We start from the raw sequence: 12016 nt of genomic DNA, 5'->3' as shown, positions 1-12016 counted from the left end.
CACAGCATTTGTGAGTGGAAGTTGGACAGCAGAATCAAGAAGTTGTGTTAAAGGAGCACAGTTTCAGGGCTGAAGGATGAAATACACTTATGATATTTGAGAAACCAAGCAGAAGCTCTTATTGTGTGTGATGTCTGATCCTCAGGAGTGTGAACTCGCTTCAGTACTCAATTCAGTATATCAATTCTGTACTCACTTCAGCACTCGCTCGTTTTTGCTTCAGTGCTCACGCCTGGATTCACTCTGGTACCTACTTAAGTACCCACTTCAGTACTCACTTCAGTACTCTCTTAGATACCCAGTCCTGTCCTCTCTTTAGTACTTACTTCAGTACTCTCTTCATTACTCTAGTACTCTGAAATCTTTTTCCAATGCACACTATCATTTTTTTATATTATTATATTCATTTAAAAAGTTTGTTTTTTGCACAAATGTTACAACGTTGCAATTTAAATTAACAGAAATGTTGCTGCATTTTTATTTATTATGTATTTATTCGCTTGTTTGAATTTCACCCACGTATTTTTGCGTCTGTGGACGTTACACTGCATGACGACATGAAACATATTTAATAATTCAGTGCTTTGATTACATCACACATCTCCAGCGTTTCTCCCAGAATCCACACATCAAACACCGGTGTAGTTAAACACACATTCCCAGCATTTCTCTACTGTTACTACGGACTGCTAAATCTTTTTCTTTTTTATAAAATAGCGAATTAATTGGAGAATCAAAATATAGATAAATGAAGGCAAATTAGGTGATTGCAAATAATGAGAAACTTTATAAATATGAGATTTTACATTAAAATAACGAGATAGATTGTTATTATTACAATTAAGATGCTCATACAAAATACTGAGATAACAATTGAAAAGAAAAGAAACTACATTTCAAAATAATGAAAGTCAGATATGAGATATTAAATATAAAATACTGAGATACTAAATGATCAAATGAGATATTTAATAAAAAATAGTGGTAATTCAAAAATTAGATACTAAATCATCAGAAGAGACACTAAGATAAAACAACAAGGTAATAATGCAAAATAAAATTGTATTTAAAATAATGAGGTGCATTATTATTATTATTATCAATAAAATAATAAGATAGTAAGTCTACAATGAGATGCTATGGAACAATATATTGAAATACTATTCAATAAATTCAATTAATTTAATTTGTGTAGCCACTTTTATCAATGAAGATTGTCTCGAAGCAGCTTTACAGAGATAAAGCAGTAATAAAAGAATCTATAAGTTTAAGTTAACTATAAGTTTTTGTTGTTTAAGTTGTTTATATATAACATACTGTATAAAATTTGTGTTTATATATATATATATATATACTGTATATAATGAGACACTAAATCATCAAATAAAATACAAAGTTAAAATAATGCAATAGAAAGTCAAAATAGTTTTAAATGAGATATTAAGTGATGAAATAAATTAAACATAAGTTACTAAGTTGAAATTACAACTTAGCATAATATTAAATATATTAACTATATTAATTAACAATAATGTGTAAACATAACATGATACTGAGTGAAAATAACAAGACACCAAATCAAATCTATATGAAGAGATACAAAGTCAAAATAAATATAATTATTAATGAGATAGCAGTAAGAGATGTTTCTACCTCCTTATGGTTCATGGCTCCTGCAGGAACATGTGATTTCTCCAGTCATATCAGTGGAACAGGCAGTAATTACTGAATCTGAAGCTCACACAAAAGCAAAGAATAAAACGGTATCAATTTCTCCTGATGGTGACGAGAACTCTCTCGGAGGTTTGACACACGGAAAGTAGGAGCTTTTTTTTTGTTTTCTCTGCTGCTGGTCAATTTCGTCTTTATTCTGGGGTTGAGAGAGTGGGGACGATTCTGGCGCATGTCTCACCTGCTTCCATGTCACTCACACTGCCGTACACTCACTCACACGTCCAGAAAAGGTGACAATAATCAGCAACCTTTTCACCCATATCTGGTTCTTCCTCAAACTGTTCCTACAAAGTTCTATCAGAACGTCTTTGGATGCAGGTGCATGAAATTTTCTCATTATTCTCATAATAACTTCATATTCTATTATTACAAATGGAAAGTCGCCAATCTTCTCAGTAGTGATTGTCTTATATTAAAAATATAGAATTTCAGGAGTGTAATTTCTTCTTATTTATTACTGTGTATTGTGATCTACAGTAAATTTATGTAAACAATGCACGTTTTGATAAATGAGAACCCTGAGAATTTTCTTCTTGATCGTCAGGTTTTTGTTTCATATGTTTTGTACTTCTGTTTCACCCTTTACACACATGTATTCTTGTGCATTTCAGTGTCTTTAAATTATCGGACAAATCCACATTCACACGCTTCTTCGAAATCCATCTTAGTCTCAGAAGTCATGTTCAGGCTTTCCAGCATTTTATTCTATAAAAATTATTTATTTATTTTTGAGCATTGCGTAATCACACAAATGCACAGCAAAAACAAGCATACTGATCATGAACAATCTCATCAAATGTGTTCAAGCCCCGAAGCTGGAAACACCACACTGCTGCTCTGAAGAACATTCCGACAGCTTCCTGCTAATGCTGTCCAACTTCCTCCTACAGACCACAAACTAAAATATTAGAAATATAAACCCATCAAACAAGTGAAGAAATAACATGTGATATTCTAGTGCTCTGTGGTCCATTAGACACGTTCCACTGACAATTATGGAATAAACACTGTGCATGTTTTGCTGTTATGGTGAAATAATCACTGAAAGAGTGGTGTGATGGAGCAGTGTTTCAGCTGCGATGCTGCAGTTAAATATTTCCTTTTAACAACACGCCTTTTGGTGGTTTATATCACTTACACTAAACTAATTAGTGAACTTACAATTTTCTTTTAAAAAAACCCTAATCCTAATCTCTAACCCTAAACTTCTAACCCAAAACCCTAACCCTAAACTTAACCCCTATACCCTAAACCTAACCCTAACCCCAACCCCTAAAAATATTACCTAAACCTAACCCCTAAATCCAACCCATCTAAGGGAGTTTTTCCTTGCCACTGTCACCACGGCTGCTCATCAGGGATAAATGAACACCATTCACCTTCACTGTTGATTTCTGTAAAGCTGCTTTGAGACAATGTCTGTTGTGAAAAGCGCTATACAAATAAACTTGACTTGACTTGACTTGACCCCTAAAACTAACCCCAAACATTAACCTTAAACCCTAACCCTCACCCCTAACCTCTAAACCTAACTCCAAACCTTAACCCATATCCCCTAAACATAACCCTAAACCTTAACCCTTAAACCTAACCCCTAACCCCTAACCCTAACCTCTATCTCCTAAACCTAACCCCTAAAACTAACCCAACCCCTAACCCCCTAAACATATCACCTAACCATTAAACCTAAACCTATCCCCTTAAACCCAAACCCTTAACCCTAACCCCTATCCCCTAAACATAACCCTTAACCCTAACCCCAATTTGAACCCCTAACTGTACCCCTAAACCTAACCCTAATGCCTAATTCGAACCCCTAACTGTAACTCTAGCTACAGTAATCAGGTTAGTTTCTGTTCTGACTTACATTATTGCAGCTATAAATATTTATTTCCTCTTCTTCGGGTTTTTCTTTTTATTAATCGCAGTTTGTCATGTTAGCGAGAAATCGTAAAGTGAAGTGGAATCTCCTCAGTCCTTCAGATGTTACAGCCTTTTCTCTGTCTGTTACAAAGTGCTGACACTGGAGACTTCTTCCATAACCGGTAAATAAATAGACCAACAATTATGTGTTTTTTAACCAGCTTTAGAAAGATCTGTTACTATAGAAACCACAGCTTATCAGAGCAAGTGCATTAAAATCAATGAATTAAAGCCTTCTGGCCAATCAGGATGCAGAACTCAGCAGCACTGTGCTCCTGTAGACTGAGCAGTACTGTGGGCATGAATGCATGGCAGTGCTTTCAGGTTCTGAATATTCTGATAAAATGCACCTGTTGCTTAAATGTAATTTACGATCACTGTCAGAATCCAGGGCTGGAAAAAATCTCTCCTCATATTAAACATCAGGAAAAAAGAAACCATGAGATATTTTTTCCTGGCATTTGGTCCATAATAAATAGAAGAAAATCCATTTTTCTTTTTTGTAGCAAGACAACAAAAATATACATACAATTTTAAAAGTGGTAAATAGGTTCAGGTTCTGTACCTCAAATGAGACGTAACAATGCCTCGTCTAGATGCTTAAATTTATCAGGCCGAGTACTCACCCCTGAGGGACTTGTTCCCAAGAAAGCATTTCTACTTGTAATTGAATGTCTGTAACCACTTTTTCTTCTCTGAAAATGATTCTGAAGCCTGGAGTATCATCATCTGATATCTTCAAATCCTTACAAAAATAAACAGCTCCGTAACTCACATGGAAATCACCCACATTGGAAATAAAATAAACAGAATAAAATGTCATGTTTTATATGTAAACACTTACTTAAAAAAATAATAAATTAAAGGATCTGATTACTCTAAACCTATCCATTTTCTCTTGTATCGGGCTGACAATGATATCCCATCTATCGGATCAGAACCACCTCAAATCTAGACTCTTCATTTATTTCCAGTTTAGTGAATAAATGAGAACGCATCGAGACCAGTGCGAGATGAAATCAACAGGGAAGATAAAGAGATAATAAATAGCTTTCTAAAAATTACTCCAACATTCAGCCCTGAAGCTGTAAACATCATGCTGCTGCTCTAAACGAGGCTCTGACAGCTTCCTGCTACTGCTGTCCAACTTCCACCCACGTGTTGCTATTGGTGGTGTTCACGGCTGATGGTCAAGGCAGGTGATGATCTGAGCTGGTGGGGTTTAGGAGTGTTGGTGTTTAGGCTTAACTTTAAGGGATGATTAGGGTTGGGGTGATTAGAGTTGGTAGTGATTAGGGTTGGGGGTAATTAGAGTTGGGGTGACTAGGGTTGGAGGGGTGATTAGGGTTGGGGGTTAGGTTTAAGGGTGATTAGGGTTGAAGGGGTGGTTAGGGTTGAGGGTAAGGGTTGGGGGTTGATTAGGGTTGGTGTGATTAGGGTTTTGGGGTGATTAGGGTTGGGGTGATTAGGGTTGGATGGGTAATTAGGGTTGGGGGTAAGGGCTGGTGTGATTAGGGTTTTGGGGTGATTAGGGTTGGAGGGGTGATTAGGGTTGGGGGTAAGGGTTGGGGGGTGATTAGGGTTGGTGTGATTAGGGTTTTGGGGTGATTGGGGTTGGGGTGATTAGGGTTGGATGGGTGATTAGGGTTGGGGTAAGGGTTGGGGGATGATTAGGGTTGGTGTGATTAGGGTTGGGGTGATTAAGGTTAGGGGTGATTGGGGTTGGGGTGATTAGGGTTGGAGGTAAGGGTTGGGGGGTGATTAGGGTTGGGGTGATTAGGGTTAGAGATGATTATGGTTGGGGTAAATAGTGTTGGGGCGATTTAGGTTGGGAGTGATTAGGGTTGGGGGTGATCAGGGTTGGGGATGATTAGAGCTGGGGTGATTAGGTTTGGATGGCTTTTTATGGTTGGGTGATTAGGGTTGGGGGGGATTAGGGTTGGGCATGATAAGGGTTGGGGGTTATTAGGGTTGTGGGGTGATTATGGTTGGTCTGATTAGGGGTGTGGGGATTAGTGTTGGGAGGTAATTAGGGTTGGGGGTTGGGGTAATTAGGGTTGGGTGGTGATGATCAGGGGTGGTGATGGTCAGGGGTGATGATGATCAGGGGTGGTGATGGTCAGGGGTGATGATGATCAGGGGTGGTGATGGTCAGGGGTGATGGTCGGGTGGTGATGGTCAGGGGTGATGATCAGGGGTGGTGATGGTCAGGGGTGATGATGATCAGGGGTGGTGATGGTCAGGGGTGGTGATGGTCAGGGGTGATGATCAGGGGTGGTGATGGTCAGGGGTGGTGATGATCAGGGGTGGTGATGGTCAGGGGTGATGATGATCAGGGGTGGTGATGGTCAGGGGTGATGATGATCAGGGGTGGTGATGGTCAGGGGTGATGATGATCAGGGGTGGTGATGGTCAGGGGTGGTGATGATCAGGGGTGGTGATGATCAGGGGTGGTGGTGATCAGGGGTGGTGATGGTCAGGGGTGATGATGATCAGGGGTGGTGATGGTCAGGGGTGATGATGATCAGGGGTGGTGATGGTCAGGGGTGATGATGATCAGGGGTGGTGATGGTCAGGGGTGATGATGATCAGGGGTGGTGATGATCAGGGGTGGTGGTGATCAGGGGTGGTGATGGTCAGGGGTGATGATGATCAGGGGTGGTGATGGTCAGGGGTGATGATGATCAGGGGTGGTGATGGTCAGGGGTGGTGATGGCCAGGGGTGGTGATGGTCAGGGGTGGTGATGGCCAGGGGTGATGATGATCAGGGGTGGTGATGGTCAGGGGTGATGATGATCAGGGGTGGTGATGGTCAGGGGTGGTGATGGCCAGGGGTGGTGGTGATCAGGGGTGGTGATGGTCAGGGGTGATGATGATCAGGGGTGGTGATGGTCAGGGGTGATGATGATCAGGGGTGGTGATGGTCAGGGGTGATGATGATCAGGGGTGGTGATGGTCAGGGGTGATGATGATCAGGGGTGGTGATGATCAGGGGTGGTGGTGATCAGGGGTGGTGATGGTCAGGGGTGATGATGATCAGGGGTGGTGATGGTCAGGGGTGATGATGATCAGGGGTGGTGATGGTCAGGGGTGGTGATGGCCAGGGGTGGTGATGGTCAGGGGTGGTGATGGCCAGGGGTGATGATGATCAGGGGTGGTGATGGTCAGGGGTGATGATGATCAGGGGTGGTGATGGTCAGGGGTGGTGATGGCCAGGGGTGGTGATGGTCAGGGGTGGTGATGGCCAGGGGTGATGATGATCAGGGGTGGTGATGGTCAGGGGTGATGATGATCAGGGGTGGTGATGGTCAGGGGTGGTGATGGCCAGGGGTGATGATGGCCAGACAATACAAATCTGAATCTGTAAAATTTCACAAACAGCAGAAATGACATTTTATAATCATATTTTATTGTTCATTTTTACGTTCTTTATCACCTGCTCATCATTACATGAGTGTTTCCTGTGTTTAGTTTAGAGCTTCAGGATACAAGGTTTTATCCTGTTTTGATTTGTGGACCACATCAGCATTTACTCCAAACACCGAAAAAAACAAAGAAAACAAAAATAAAGAAAGAGAAGCCGATGCGGGAGGCAGCGTTTAGAACGTACGTGAGTAAAAATGTGGTGTCATTTCTTTCATTAATAAAAGAATGTAGATGTGAGAGACGCTGTGAGGAAGAAATCTAACAGTCCAGGACGTGACGTTGGAAACGAACACCATCTCCTTGATCAGCTCTTCACTCTCAGAATATTATTATCTCCTGCTGTAAAGCGGAGCGCGTTCACAATGAAAGAAAAAGCAGGAGCAGGTGGAACATCAGTGAGGTCACACACACACACACACACACACACACACACACACACACACACACACACACACACACACACTCATCTTTCTGTATTTCCATGGAAATGCTGCTGGTGTCCTGAGAGGACGGGATCAGCGCTGGAGCTCCTCGGAGAGTTGAGGAACGGCCCGAGTGAGGGCTAAAGTGCGTTTACACAGCCTCAGGATCTGAGGCAGAAAAAGACGATCTGCAAACTGCAAAATCTCTCTAATTGACCCGGATACACAGCCTGAGAGCGAAGCGGCCGAGATCAATAACAAAGCTGTGTGTGAAACGGAGGGAGGAAAAAAATAAACGATAATAATGCACTAATAAAAGCAGAGGTGCGACTGTGGGATGAGGAGAACCACAAACTCCGCATTAACGCAGCGAATATCGCGATCAGCCGACACGTCCCACGTCCTTCCATCTTTTCCATCCCAGCACGTCCACTCCATCTCTCAGACCATGCTCTCTCCATCTTTTAAAATATCACTCCTGCTTTCTCGGGTCTTTATATTCCCCAGGTGGAGTCCGGCTCGCTCTGCCTTCGCTCGGGGTTTTTTATTGTTTATTTGTAAATTCGCCGTATTGCGTTGCAGAAGCCGAGGAGGTTTTTAACGATTAAACCGTTAAAACCGTTTAAAAAAAAGTCACTGGATTTTACTGAGAAAATGTTTTTATAAAGAATGTAGATTTAAAATAAGAGCTACAATATAAGGTGAGATTATGACATCATCACATGGAACAGCCAATCAGGTTCCAGTGTGCAAATACAGGCCATGGAGTGACGGGTTCATTTATCAAGTTTTCTATTATTATTATGATTATTATTATTATTATTATTATTATTATTATTATTATATATTTATTATAATATTAATATGATATTTTTATACATATATATATATAAAATATTTATCTTTATAATAAAAGTTTTTAATTTTATATCAGATCATAGTATAATTTTTATTTATAATAAAAAACAAGAAATATTTGTATATATTGTGTGTATATGTGTGTGTTTATTGTTTACTTATAGCTCCACAATTAATTGCAGTGTGTTTTTTTAGTGTGTGTGTGTGTGTGTGTGTGTGTGTGTGTGTGTGTGTGTGTATTCCATAACATTGTAAAAGGTTACTGTGAGGACGCCGCTGTTTACCACCGAGCCGAAAACGGAAAAAATATTATTTGCTTGAATATGATTGTATATTTGTTTGTGTGTGTGTGTGTGTGTGTGTGTGTGTGTGTGTGTGTGTGTGTGTGTGTGCGTGTGTGTGGCGGTATCCTGCGCTGACCTGTCTCCTGGTGCGGCTGCAGCGCTGCGTGTCCCGCTGCAGTGCATTGTGGGTAGGTTGCGGGTGGTGACAGCGAGCTCGGTGCTCTTTGACCTAAAGGAAGAGAAAACAACATCAATGCTAATTCCCCTTCAAACACATTAAGTGGGATGAAGCGAGTCCCGGAGCGGCGCGCTGAGTGGACGAGCATCGATCTCCTCCGCCACAAATCCATGAATAAATTTAGCACTAATTGATTTTTTTTTCCACGCCAAATAAATCTCTAATTCTGAGACTTCAGGACAGAGAGCTGCTCTCCTCCGTGGGAAATTAAGACCCAATCCTATTCAGAAATGTTAAAAAGCCCCTGGAACGTGTGTGTGTGTGTGTGTGTGTGTGTGTGTGTGTGTGTGTGTGTGTGTGTGTGTTTTCACGGGTGTCAGAGTTTCATCATACAGAAACTTGACAACGATCGATGAGGAGTCCATCTTAAGCTCAGTGTCAAAGCAAACAAAGAGAATGCACTGTGTGTGTGTGTGTGTGTGTGTGTGTGTGTGTGTGTGTGTGTGTGTGTGTGTGTGTGTGTGTTTGTGTGTGTTTGTGTATCGGCCCCAGAAATGAACCCATTAGACGCGAAGGATTTCAGATCCTTGTTAATTGCTTTCAGAGGGCACTGAGGAAACGGCTGCAGGGGAAAACACTGTGTATCGGCATTACACACACACACACACACACACACACACACACACACACACACACACACACACACACGCACCTCGAAAACGGCTAAATCTCGAGACACTCCGTCTAATAAAAATAAGCTCTAAAATCTGTTTTTAAAAATAACAGTTAAAACTGAAGCTTTCCTGCTTTCTCAGGGTTTTAAAATGTTCTGCATGGAACCGTGGATGTGAGAAGAACCTCAGTGTGAACTAAAGTGTGTGTGTGTTTGTGTTTATATATATATATATATATATATATATATATATATATGAACATGAATATTTTTGTTTTCATTTACAAATAAAACATAATTAAACATAAACATAATTATTTAAAAAGAAATTATTTCCTATTTATGATTATTTAAAATATATTTTTTTTAAATGTTGGTTAAATATCAGTTTTTTTAAACCAATTTGATCAAAATACTCAAATAATAAAAAATAAAAATGCATAATCCAACGATTACAATTTATAATCATCACCATCACCATCATCATCATCACCATCACCATCATCATCATCATCACCATCATCATCATCATCATCATCATCAGAAGAAGAAGAAAAAGAATTCATCATTTCTATCTGTAAATGTTTCTCAGAGAAGAATATCTAATAAAGCATATCTGTATCATTTGTTTATTATAAAAATGTGCATTATATTGATTTATATATTTTTTTTTTAATAAAATTTTAAAATGTATAAAGAAACAGGACAAAATTTCTTCTCATCTTCTTTGAATAACTACAATTATTTATTTTAGATGTAATAAATTAATCCATGATACAAATCTGCAACGATACAAATATAAAATAAAAATATCTTTTGTGCAATTCTTTTATTACCTCCTGCACACTTTACTGCTGCAACTCTTTATAAACTATTTATTTATATTTGTAAAAATCTGTATGATTTCTAAATAAAATCTAAAAAAAAAATAAAAACACAGAGAGAGAGAGAGAGAGAGAGAGAGAGAGAGAGAGAGAGAGAGAGAGAGAGAGAGAGAGAGAGAGAGAGAGAGAGAATGTGTGGAGATGTTGGTATTACACTGCCACCTATTGGCTGCAGGCTCACACGGCAGGAGAGGTATTACAACACACACACACACACACACACACACACACACACACACACACACACACACACACACACACAAAATAACAATGTAATCTACCTCAAATACACAACACACTTATACATCACACAAACACTTTATTTACACAAACAATTTACGCAACAGATTTTTCTATGTGAACATTTTATTTACAGAAAAGTCTTTATTTATCCAAAAACTCTTTACTTACTGTATGTAAACGCTTCATTGGTTTTTATTTTTATTTACATGAACGCTTTATGTACAAAATTGCTCTATTAACAAAAACACCATTTACAAAAATTCTTTATTTATGCAAATGCATTATTTACAAAAACATTTTATTTACATGAAATCTTTTTTTTTTTTTTTTTACAAAATGTTTTTATTTATGTTACTTTTTTTTTTTTACAAAAACACTTTATTTTTTCAAGTGCTGAATTTACAAAAAAGAGTTTTATTAAATTCAATGTTTTTTATTTATGCACTTTATTTGCACAAATATTTTATTTACACAAACAATTTTTATTTATGCAAATGCTTCAGTTACAAAAACGTTTTACGTGAAACTTTTATTTACAAAATGCTTTATTATTGCAAATACTTAATTTACCAAAATGCTTTATTTACAAAAACGTTATTTTTTTTTATGTGAACTCTTTATCTACAAAATGCTACATTTACAAAAACGCTTTATTTAAAAAATAAAATAAAAAATCACTTGATTGCTTTATTCACAAAATGTATTTATTTATTTGTTTATTTATTGTGAGCGCTTTATTTAAAAAAACACTTTATTAATGTGAATGGTTTCTTTGTTTACATTTTATTTATGTAAAAAAAATCTTTATGTATGGGAATGCTTTATTTACCCAATTTATTTATTTACATTGTCCTTTAGTGGTTTTTCTCTATATTTTTTTCATATTTTCAACATTGTACATTGATACTGAAGAATCCAAACTTTAAAAAAACTCGTATTGTTAGAATTCTGTAGTAAAAAAAAAAAAAAACGTGTTGAAGAACCAAGAATGTTTTAAATGTCCAAAGGAGCTCGATGTAGCTTTAATTAGAGCTTTGCTCACGATTGCCGTTCTCTTAATCAGCCTCATGAGGTCGTCACCTAGAATGGTTTTCCAACAATCTTTCCCAGAGGTGTTGAGTGCTTGTTGGCTGCTTTTCCTTCCCTCTTCACTGCAACTCATCACAAAACATCTCAGTTAGATTTCGATGGGGTGATTGTGGATGCCTGGTCTTCTGATGCAGCACTCCATCCCTCTCCTTCTTGAGCGAACAGCTTTTTACAGAACCTACAGGTGTGTTTGGGGTTATTGTCTGGTTGGAAAGCAGATGATGGTCCCAGACCAGATGTGATGGCTGCATGTCGCTGCAGAATGCCGTGTCCTCAATTTAGACTAAATCACCAAGAGTTTC

Source organism: Silurus aristotelis (assembly GCF_946808225.1).
Source record: "Silurus aristotelis genome assembly, chromosome: 4".
Taxonomy (NCBI): domain Eukaryota; kingdom Metazoa; phylum Chordata; class Actinopteri; order Siluriformes; family Siluridae; genus Silurus; species Silurus aristotelis.
This window is presented reverse-complemented; position numbering follows the sequence as displayed.